Source organism: Rhinolophus sinicus, chromosome 10 (assembly GCF_057876585.1).
Source record: "Rhinolophus sinicus isolate RSI-liver-muscle chromosome 10, RSI-T2T, whole genome shotgun sequence".
NCBI classification, from domain to species: Eukaryota; Metazoa; Chordata; class Mammalia; order Chiroptera; family Rhinolophidae; genus Rhinolophus; species Rhinolophus sinicus.
In genome coordinates this window covers 9677685-9689024 of record NC_142510.1, presented here as the reverse complement: position 1 = coordinate 9689024, position 11340 = coordinate 9677685, and the positions used below count along the sequence as shown (strand labels likewise).

The 11340-nt window shown below is 48.9% G+C and overlaps 1 long non-coding RNA gene across 1 annotated transcript; it reads right to left on the bottom strand.

Annotated features, from left to right (window-relative positions):
* Nucleotides 1-5121: 5121 nt before the first annotated feature.
* LOC148756835 (uncharacterized) lies at nt 5122-7566 on the bottom strand. The gene is made up of 2 exons (XR_016022672.1): nt 7265-7566; nt 5122-5294 (listed from the first exon to the last, which is right to left on the bottom strand). It is a non-coding gene; the product is annotated as an uncharacterized LOC148756835 (long non-coding RNA).
* Nucleotides 7567-11340: the final 3774 nt, after the last annotated feature.

The following is an 11340-nucleotide window of genomic DNA, read 5'->3' as shown; positions in this document are numbered from 1 at the left end:
TGCTTCTCTCGTTTATTTAATTAGGCCCGTGCTGCACCTTTCCTTTCTCTTTCTGTTTTTCTCTTTCTTCAATGTTCGCTATCAATATCTATTGTTGTCCACTTGCATTCTGATGTGTTCGTGTAATTTGATGGTCTTCAAATTCTCACGCTTGCCAGCAACACCCAGAGATTCCAGTAGGTCTGGGTGGGACCTGAGAATTGCATTTCTAACAAACTCCCAGGTGATTCTGACACTGCTGGTCCTGGGACCACAGTTTGAGAATCTCTGAGTGACATGATCTGTCTTCTGATTTATTAACACATCATCTATGGCTCCACGACTTCTTACGTATTTTTACCTTTCTTAAAATTGTCAAACCCTTGATTTCACAAAGAAATGCTCAAAATATATAAAATAGTTAGATGCAGAAATAAACATCCATAAATGCATAGAGTCCTTATAAACAATTTTATATCTCGATGATATTTAACACAAATAGTGCACCTATTATAGGAATTCCTAACTCATTGCAAACTGATAAGTAAATATAAAACAGGCAACATATACATTTATAAATTAAGAGCCAAGAGTTTCATGTGATTGTTCTGTATTTTAGATTCATTATGAGAAACTGAATATACAAACAGACAATGGCCGGACCATATGCTTATATAACAATAGAACCCACAACCTACAGCAACCAGCCTGGGAAACCAACCCATTATGTGCAGTAACCAGCCCAGGAAGCCAGCTCACTATCTGTAAGTCCCGCTGTAGAAACCAGTCCAGGAAGCCAAACCTTTGTAACAACTGGCACCAAATGGCCAGGACTTGACCAGTAACTGACAGCATCCCTAATTTTTGTCCCTTTGCCAACTTAGGACCAATCAATCACCCTAATCAATCACACAGGCTGCTCCACTTCGAGGCAACCCATGTCCATCTTTCCCAGGCCAACAGCCTCCAATCAGGACAGACCAGAACTCTTTTCTTTTTTTCTCCTACAAAGCTTTCCCTGCTCTCTGCCTGCCTTTGAGCCTCTGCCAAGACACAAGAGAGTCGGCCACCATGACTGCATCTTGACAAGCTTTTATTTATTCTCCTTTGGTTGGTCTTTGTTTATTTCCACAGTTAGCTGGAGGAACCAGAGGAAAGCACAGCCCACTGAACCCAGGGGAGATGTCTCTACACATTCCATAGAGTTACATGTGTAAGACCCATTTGGATAACCGTCTAGTCCATAGACCATGGTTGCTGCACGTATGTGTTCTCAGGCCCCTTACCATACGTGTGTCAAAGGATTGTGTGGCCCAAGTGATGGCAACCATTGCTGTGGGCAAGGGGGGAGCTCTCCAGGGATTTTTGAGCTGAGACGTGTCATGATCTGTGCATCAAAAACATCATCTGGGCAGCTGTGTGAGGATGAGAAGTAAGGAAGGACAGTATATGTCAGCCAGGGTTCCTTTAAGGGGATTGAACGAGAACTTTAGACCAGATCCGGGCTCCATGGTGGTGACATTCTTTGTCCTGAAATGCATTCCCATTGCTTTTGAAGAGCCAAACTTTCACTCCTGCTCACAAAGGATGGCATCGGTGTCTTCCCAGGTGGGTCCTTGCATGCCTCCCTGCAAAGCAACATGGAGCAGCAAGCCACTGTCATGGTTCTTTAATTAGCGACAGACTTTCATCCGGAAGCCATGGGGCACGTTCCCAGCGGAGAATCCAATCTTAATTGCTGGGTGTGGGACGCCCACCATGCCTTTTTTGATGGGCCCGAGGCTCACTCTTTTGACCTCCAACATCTGGACTTGCTGGAGCCATGGAAATTATTCCTGGGCTGGGTAATAGGGATCCCAGGAAGGAGATTTTGGCCAGAACATTTGGCCAGGCTTTTTAAATTTCATGAGGAAGGGGAAATGCAACCTTCCCAGAGCTGCTGCAGGAAGACCTCCAGAAAAAACCCTGATCTTCAGATAAGTAAGTCAGATGGCCCGAGTTTGATCCAAGCCCTGGCTCTTACCAATAGTGGGCCCCTGACTGTTCATATGACTTATCATCTCCGCCCCTCGATTTCCCTGGTCGTAAAAAGGGTGCAATGCAAGGGTCTGCTTTGAGGTGTGAAACGATGCATTTGAAGGGCTTGGCAGCGTGCCTGACACATGGCAAACGCCAACATTTATGGCACACGCTTCTCGAGCTCTGGCGGCACTTACATTGTGATCTGCAGTTGAGGTCACCAATTCCCAAATGCCGACCCCAAGCCACACAGATCCACAGCCATGCTTCACGACTCCCAAATAGCCTTTAGTATTTTTTCTTCATTTCCACTCCCACCCCTGAAATTTTAATAGCACGGGTAAACTGTCTATTTATGTGGCATAGTCCTTTGGAGAACCAAAACTACAGTAATAGCCAAGATATTTTTTCACCCCCTCAAGAGCCAATTTTCTGAGCAGAGATGAAATCTTACTCGTATACACACCTTTTATTCTCTTTCCCGACACAGAGGGAAGTGAGCTAAAATTCACTGCGTCTATATGTACATAAAACATCTACACATCCATAGACTATGGTTAGTTTTGCTTTAATTGATGGGTTTGACAATGCAAACTGCTTGCATTTTACATTGTAAGTGGAGGAACTAGTGTTGTAAGAAATAAAGCATCTCCCCTTTTTTTAATAAAAGTCAATTTTCATTCATATTAAGGACGCATGATCTGAAAGTACATGAACTGAGAAAAATAAGTCCACATATATTCAACTCAAAGTTCAACCTTTGATTCCAAAATATTTCCTTTCTGTGAGTGTTTGTGTGTGCCTGTGAGCACATAACATCATCATGACAGGAAATGGTAGTGATTGTCTTTTTTATGTGGGTTTGTGTGTGTCTGCTTGGGTGGTTGTTTAATTGATGCACTTACTTAGCAAGATAAAGAATGGGTAACAAACCATGGGCCCCAGAATTTTTTTCCTCTTCTGTGAAATCTGAAATCTGGGTTCCTGTTAGCCCTCTACCTGTCAGGGAAGGTTCACCTCCCTTCTGCTGTCTCATTCATGCATGCTCATGGTCTTTCCACCGTCCTGTGGTCTTAGCTGGATCCATTGGTTAGAGCATCCACTGCTCCCCGGGAGGGAACCCCAGTAGAATAAGGGTGGGCTCAGCATAATTGGGCACAACTCCCCTGTACCTTGCCTTGTGCTTGGGATACAAAGATGGACAGTTCTGACCTTCTAGGTACCAACATCTAGCAAAGGCATTTGAGCTCTCCCGCCTTCCTGCTCCCTCACTCTTGTTTTGGCCCCAACCTCAGCCTCCTGGTTGCCAAAGCAAAAAGAGAAACTTCGTAAGTGACGAGATTCCCCAGTTCCCTTGGATAAAAACCTACTAAAGTTTGAAGAGAAGCATTGCTTTTCTGCCCCTGAGGCATGAGAGAAGTTCTTCTTGCAGACTCTTATAAAGAATAGCACAGCTGACTTAATATCTATCAATCAACACCCTTTCGTCAAATGTAACAGTGTGTTCCTTAGGGACATTTTTGGGAGGCCTCCCCATTCAAGCCCACGTACCAGTCAGTGAAAACAGTGGCCATATTGCTAAAAACAGAAACCACTCAAAGGTCCTTCAGTGGGTGAACAGACAAACAAACTGTACTGCATCCACGCTGTGGAATGCTAGGAGGGAATGCAAACAATGAGCCCGTGGTACAGGTGACAACCTGGAAGGATCTCGCAGGTATGCTGCTGAGTAAAGAAAAGCCAGTCTCAAGAGGTTACATACTGAATGAGTCCATTCAGGTAACATTCTGGGGGAAGCTGGGGGAGGCTGAGAGATGGGTTCACAAGACTCTGTGCACTATTTTTGAATTGTTTGTGTATCTATAATTATTTCAACATATGAATTTAAAAAAAAAAAGACAATGGCTGTTATCTAAGGTCCAATCTGTCACCGCTGAGTTCTCCACCTCTGAAGCCTCTGCCTCCTGGCTTGAAGGTGAAGCCGTGCTGTGTCAGCGCACCCCTGCCCTGACTTCCTACAGCCCTTGATTAACCAGCTGAAGCAGCTCCCAGGGCAGCTAAGCTGTGATTCTGAAGTGGTCTTTGATCCCTCACTTTAGGTCTCTTACCACTTACGCGTCTGTGTTTCAACTCTCCCTGAATGATCTCCTTCCTTTCATCAGATCGTTTGATGACTTACTTCTGGTCACTTGCTAATCCAGCTGAGGTTCCTGCTTCCTGCCAGTTTTGCTTCCAGCTTCTCATCATTTCCTTTGTTGCTGTTGCTTTGCTGAGCTGAGAGGCCAGGATGGAGACGCCATGGGAGCTCAGGGGTGCTGACCACCTCCGTTTCATGCTCTGGTCTAAGAAACACTGAGCTGACTCTCTGGGGTATCAGCTCAGTGATCCCATTTTCCAAACCAAGACCTGTGATTTAATTGGCATCACTTCATAATCCTTTGAAATTGGAGTTCTGGAAAATTCCAGCAACGGGTGGTTCCTTCTGTGGGAATCTGTGGCCAGAGAACTCAGTTCAGGAGAATGAAAAAAAATCCACGGAGTTTAAAGAATTAGGAGGTGGGTGGTTCAAGTAGTGGCATCACCATTACCAACAAATCTCTTTTCCTCTCCTGGAGATAGAAATGACTGTTCTTGTTCTACAGACGCGCTCCAAGCATCTAATGAGATAACGGCGGGAAACGGGTTTGCAAACAGGTCGGCACTTTGCAAATCAAATTAAAATGCAGTTACTCCTGTTTCTTCTTCTTCCTCCTCCAAGAACACTTTTTGGGTTGCCTCATTCGCCATCCCACCAACAGAATCTGTCATTAAGCACACCTAAGGTGGTCCCACATGAAGGCAAGGGAGCCAAAGTGCCTAAAAGCTCCATCCCTTGTGGATGGAGGCTGTTCCAAGGGGGTCTTAGCTGCCCAGCACTTCCAGCCTGTCTCAGTATTAGCCCAGCAGACGCCCGAGGCCAAAGAATGCCCTCAGGCAGAGGGTCATGGGTGCTTGTGGTAGAAAGCCATGAGCATGTGAGGGGACATGGTGAGGCCCAACAGGAGATGGGCAGACACTGTAAACATAACATTCCACAGCCTCACTGTCCCATTAGTGCTGCTAACAAACCACGCCCAAACTGAGTGACTTAGCACAGTGACATTTATTTTGCCCACCATGTAGGCAGGGTTTGGTGCAGAGAGCTAGTCTCTGATCCACTCAGCGTCAGGTGGTGCAACTGGAAGTCAGGGGTCTGGAATCATCGGAAAGCTCCCTCCCTGCAGAATCTGGTGGTGGGTCCTCAGCTGGGGCTGGAGCTGTGCAGAAGCAAGACAAGCCCAGGCAGTGAGAAAAAGCAACACCAGCTCTGACAATGACAAGAGAGTTGTGGGCTCGCGTCCTGGATTCCCTGAGGCTACTGCATCCAGGCAAGGACCCCACAACCCTGGGGGTGCCGGAGAGAGCAAACCTCACGAAGGAACATGGTGGAAGGGGACGGGTCGTCGGCTCTTCCCATGCCTAAATATTTTATGCGTCATCATATGCTTGTTCCTCCTCTGAGACGCCCAGTATTCCGTTAAATTAAGCATTTCTAATTGAGGAAATAGAAATAAATATGGAACGAATGCTGATGTTCTGACAGAATCCCCATGTCATCCTGGCAGAAAGAGGTCCTCACGCACTGCAGTGGCAATACTATTTAATGTGGTTGCTGATGAAAGGGCTGCATGTGAGTGAAACCCGGGCATCCCCAGCCCAGCGGCCTCAGCACCAGAACCACCATCAGAGCCATGAGGGGTCTTCACACCCCAAAGATGGCGGATGGGGAGGCAGAAGCACGTGGCTTGGCTTGGCAACCAGAAGACTGGGTTTAAGCCTCACTGCTGGCCAATGACCTCAGATACATTGTTGGCTGAATTGAGCTCCCATCAGTGGGAATGGGGTGGATGCCCCTCCTTGAAGAACAGTAGCAATAAACCTGCTTTGCAAACTCTAAAGTGCTGTGCTGTGTGAGAAAGCATGTGTGCCAGGTGACCCATCCTGAACAGTGCTCCCAGGAGGCTTCTGGAAACAGTAGATGACAATGACTTGTGCCTGAGCTCTGGGGAAATGCCTCCTAGAAACAGCGGGGGACGTTTGAGCATTGGAGGGCCTCATAGGTCATTGTGAGGTTTCAACTTTCACTCCAGGTAAGATTGGAGCCATTGGAGGGTTCTGAGCACCCTTTTCTGAAGATAATGCAGAGGAAAAGTGAGAGATGAAATATTGTCCCCATTTTACAGATAAGGAAACTGAGGCAAGACTTGCCCACACAATGCCCATGGCCCCCCAGGCCAGTGTGCTCCTAGGAAAGGGACCAGTATGCTATCTTTACCCACCAGGAAGTCATCCCTGCCCTCAGAATGTCCCTCAACTATGCAAGGCACCCAGGGCCCTGTCCTGAGAGACCCCACTCGCTGCCCCCTAAACAGTGCCCAGAACTGTCACCCTGGGCAGCATCTGCAGTCCCAGGAAAGTCCACACAGGATGGCCATTCTGTCCCCCGCTCTCTCTGACTCTGAGGATTTCTTCCACCAACTCATTCCTCTGTCTCTGCTTTTTCAGTTCTGTCTCTCACCTTTTGCTCTCTCTATTCTCTCTTTCTCAGATTCTATCCCCTTCCGTCCACATTTTTCTGAATCTCCTTCAGCCTCTTCCTCTGTCTCTTGTTGCTTCTTTCTTCCCATTTCCCTCTCTTCTTTCTCTCTGTAGGCAGCTCTTCTCTCTTCTCTGTCATCCTCTGCCTTCCTTCCAGCCCCCTCTTCCTCTACCTTCATCTGTAGCTCTGTCTCTTTTATTGTATTTATATACTTCTCTGGTCTCTCTGGGCCTCTCGTGTGTGTGTGTGTGTGTGTGTGTGTGTGTGTGTGTGTGTGTGTGTCAGCGTGTGTCTTCATCTCTCATTCTCTCTCTTCCCCTACCTCCGCCATCGCCGCCCATCCTCCATCTGCTCCAGAGAAGCCCTAACTTGTAAATATTTGAAAAAGCGCAGGCTGTTGTTGGAACAAGGCAGAGATTGTAAGTCTTTCTCTGACATTCACGGAGGCCTAATATCAGGGTCCCAGCTGCAGGGTGCTGTGTGCTGGAAATGACAAGTGAACTTCACTGAGAGGAGAAGCAAAGACCACGATTGCCCCGTTTTCACTATAAATTAAATCCAGGCATTGACTCTCAGAGGAGGGAGAGAGCAGGTGGGATGTCAGAGGGCGGAAGAGGGGGTGATGACACGAAGGCCTGGTTCTCTTACCTGCCGAGTACCCCAGAGCCAGTCCTTTCCTTCTGGCGCTTCCAGCTCCTCATCTGTAACACGGAGGTAACAGTGCCTGCTCTTCAAACTTCCCGATTCCCCTCGCAAGGCCCAAGTTCCCGTTCAGCTCTGAGATTTGTCTCCAGCAAAAGTCACCAAAGTTAGAGTGGGAGGTGGAGCCTGAGTGAAGACCCCGCCTCCAGGGAGGGGTCTTCACTCTGACCCTACAGGAAAGCCCAGAACATACTCATGGAATTGATTGATCAGCGTGAAATTACCGCCAAGAGGTACTGGTCTCTCAAGTTCTGCTCAGCCTAGGACCCGATGGGACATTATAGTCGCTGCATAATTCATGCTCCCCACACGGAGCCCTGCCCCCTTCTCCAGTCCTTTATAGGACTTCCTCCCAGGTAACATACCCTATGTTTCCAATGTGTAATGTCTGTCTCACACACACACGTGCACACACACATGTCAGCTCAGCTTCTTGAGGGCATTTTTGTCACTTGCATTCACTGTTAAATCCCCAGTGCCCCAAACAGCACCTGGCACATCAGACTTCCATCAAATAAGTAGTTGTTGAATGACTGAATATGTGAATGGATGAATGGAGTGGTAAACACATCACCTGGGGGACGTTGGCAAAATACCAGTGCCCAGGCCCACTTTTGAGGTTCTGATTTTATTGGGCTCACCCTGAGACCCAAGTGTGGGGACACAGTCCCAGAGAGCAGTTTCCAAGCTCTCGGCCTCACGTGGAAAGGTGCTGGCTCCGGTAGTAGATGGTCATCAGTTGTGACTAACTGGCCTCCAGTTGTTACCGGTTAGCCATTAGCCACTGATATAGCTGCCTTGGCTGAGCTAGCAAGCGCGGATTGCAGTTAGCACATTAGGTTGGCAGAGAAGCGGACAGCACATTGCGGGCTGTGTGGATCTTACATCCTGTGTCTCCAACCCAGCCGCCATCGAGACTATAGTGGTATGACTCCCCTACCTATGGCTCCGTGGGTGTTCCTTTTTGGCCTCACCATGTCCTGCGTTCTTATGTGGGGAGCGGGAGCTGAGACCCCGCATGACACCCTGCATGACAACCATCCCGCCTCCTCTCCCTCCTACTCGCCTCCCACCATTCTCCCTCAACGCTCCTTCCTCTCCTCCAAACACGTAAACCTGTTCCCACCTCAGGGCCTTTGCACCTACTGTCACCTGCCTGGCCTTCTGTTTCCCCACATAGCAGCTTCCTCCTTTGGGTCTCAGCTCAATGCCACCTCTTCTAAGAGTCCCTTCCTGACTGTCCTTCGGAGGGTAGTAGCATCTCTCCCGGCCACAATCCGTCTCATGAGCCTGTTTTATTTTCTTCATGATACTAATTAGCATAGGAATTTCTCGTATGTATGATTGGTTCACGTATTTATCGCCTGTTTCCATGTAAGTTAGTGAGGGCAGGGATCTTGTCATCCATCCCCACTAACGTGTCTCCAGACCGAATTGCAGTTCTTGACACACAGGTGTTTGATAAATATTTATTGAACGAGTGAGATTCTTTTCAACTGTGCTATCAGTTCCTTGAGCACATGCGTGTTTTCTTTTGTTATTTGTTTTTGTTCCTCTAACAGCATTTCTCAGTATCAACACTATTGACATGTGGGACTGGGTAATCCTTTGTCGTGGGACCGTCCTGTGCGCTGTAGGATATTTAACAATATCCCTGGCCTCCACCCACTGGATGCCAGTAGCACCCACCCCCGGTTAGTTGTAACAACCCAAATATCTCTAAACATCGCCAAATGTGTCAGATGGGAAGGGGGAGGGGAATCGCTCCAAGTGAGAAGCCCTGCCTTGCAGCGTTTGACCCAGTGCAGGGCTCCCAGAGGACTGAAAAACAAATGTTTTTGGACAGCTTAATCAAGTCCTGCCTGTGACGCAGTTCCACCATATGACCAGCAGGTGACAGCAAAGACCAACTTTTCATTAGTGCGGGTACTCTCACTTGGTGAAAACTTTCCTTTCTTTTCCCCAGCTTCCTCACTGTTTTTGCAACCTGTCCCATCACCCCCGTGGGACCTTGTGAGCAATCTGCTCAGCTTGCACTTTCCCAGACACACAGAAAGGAAACAGCAGCCACGTCCCTACCCAAGTGCAGACAGAAAGCCAAGTGGTGTAGGCGTTGGCAGGAGTGGAAAGAAACCCTCCTTGGAATCAGGCAGATCTGAATTTCAGTTCCCTTTCTCTCCTTGTGGCCTCACCAGCTAGCTTACCCTCGCTGGGTCATGCACAGTAACCATACTGCAGTTAGCCATGAACCTGCTCAGAAAAGCTGTGATAAAGGATGGAGCACTGTTTTGGAGTGAGGAAGATGCCACCAGCTTGCTGTGCACCTTGTGCAACTCTCCTAACCTCTCTGGTCCTCCGTTCCTTAACAAAGAAGAAGACTTAATCCAAAGGGCGGGGGAGAGGATGAAATGAAGTCAGAGCAGGTGCCCGGAGGATCGCATTCTATACTGTTCTGTTTCTGATCGAGGGGTTGTTTCTGTTATTTCGTGGGTTCTGCACTCCCTCGGCCTCTTTCAGCCCAGACGGACACACATGTATGGATACATGGCACACACCACGCCAGGCAGCACATGTACTGACATGACAGATGCAGGAAGGGATAGGAATGACTGATGGCAAGAGAAAAGGAAAAGAAAGGAGGGTGCATCGGGCAGAGAGAACAGTGTGGGCAAAGGCCCTGGGGTGGGAAGGAGCACATGTGTCGGGAGAGGCCAGCGTGGCTGGGCTGGGCGAGCAGGTCAGTGCCAGGGGGTTGATCTACTGTCCTCTGCTTCCCGGCAGCCCAGGTCACCCTTGCCGGCATCACCATCTAGATCGCCTATTCAGCACTGCCTCCCCTGAGGCGCTGTTTCTCCTGGAGGAGAAGGCTCTCCTGGGCCAGGTGGACATGCATTTCACCTGGTCCCTGGCCCTGGGCTGGATCAGTTTCATCGCTGAGCTGCTCACCGGAGTGGCCTTCCTGGCAGGAGCCCGTGTGCTCAGCCTGAGAAGGAAGTAGACCCAGGTTCTCTGAGCCTGGATGCCTGGTCGTGGTGGTAGGGAGGCTGGCCTGTGGCCTCATGGACCCGTCTTGGTGGACTGTGCCCTCCTGTTCCTCAAAGGCTACCAGTAGAGGCCAGGGGGCGACCTGAGAGCCACCGTGGGACTGAGCTCTGGGCCTGGCTTTCATCTGAGTACATGTGCTGTGTGCCGTGTATCCATACATGTGTGTCCATCTGGGCTGAAAGAGGCCAAGGGAGTGCAGAACCCACGAAATAACAGAAACAACCCCTCGATCAGAAACAGAACAGTATAGAATGCGATCCTCCGGGCGCCTGCTCTGACTTCATTTCATCCTCTCCCCCGCCCTTAGGATCAGTCTTCTTCTTTGTTAAGGAACGGAGGACCAGAGAGGTTAGGAGAGTTGCACAAGGTGCACAGCAAGCTGGTGGCATCTTCCTCACTCCAAAACAGTGCTCCATCCTTTATCACAGCTTTTCTGAGCAGGTTCATGGCTAACTGCAGTATGGTTACTGTGCATGACCCAGCGAGGGTAAGCTAGCTGGTGAGGCCACAAGGAGAGAAAGGGAACTGAAATTCAGATCTGCCTGATTCCAAGGAGGGTTTCTTTCCACTCCTGCCAATACTTACACCACTTGGCTTTCTGTCTGCACTTGGGTAGGGACGTGGCTGCTGCTTCCTTTCTGTGTGTCTGGGAAAGTGCAAGCTGAGCAGATTGCTCACAAGGTCCCACGGGGGTGACGGGACAGGTTGCAAAAACAGTGAGGAAGCTGGGGAAAAGAAAGGAAAGTTTTCACCAAGTGAGAGTACCCGCACTAATGAAAAGTTGGTCTTTGCTGTCACCTGCTGGTCATATGGTGGAACTGCGTCACAGGCAGGACTTGATTAAGCTGTCCAAAAACATTTGTTTTTCAGTCCTCTGGGAGCCCTGCACTGGGTCAAACGCTGCAAGGCAGGGCTTCTCACTTAGAGCGATTCCCCTCCCCCTTCCCATCTGACACATTTGGCGATGTTTAGAGATA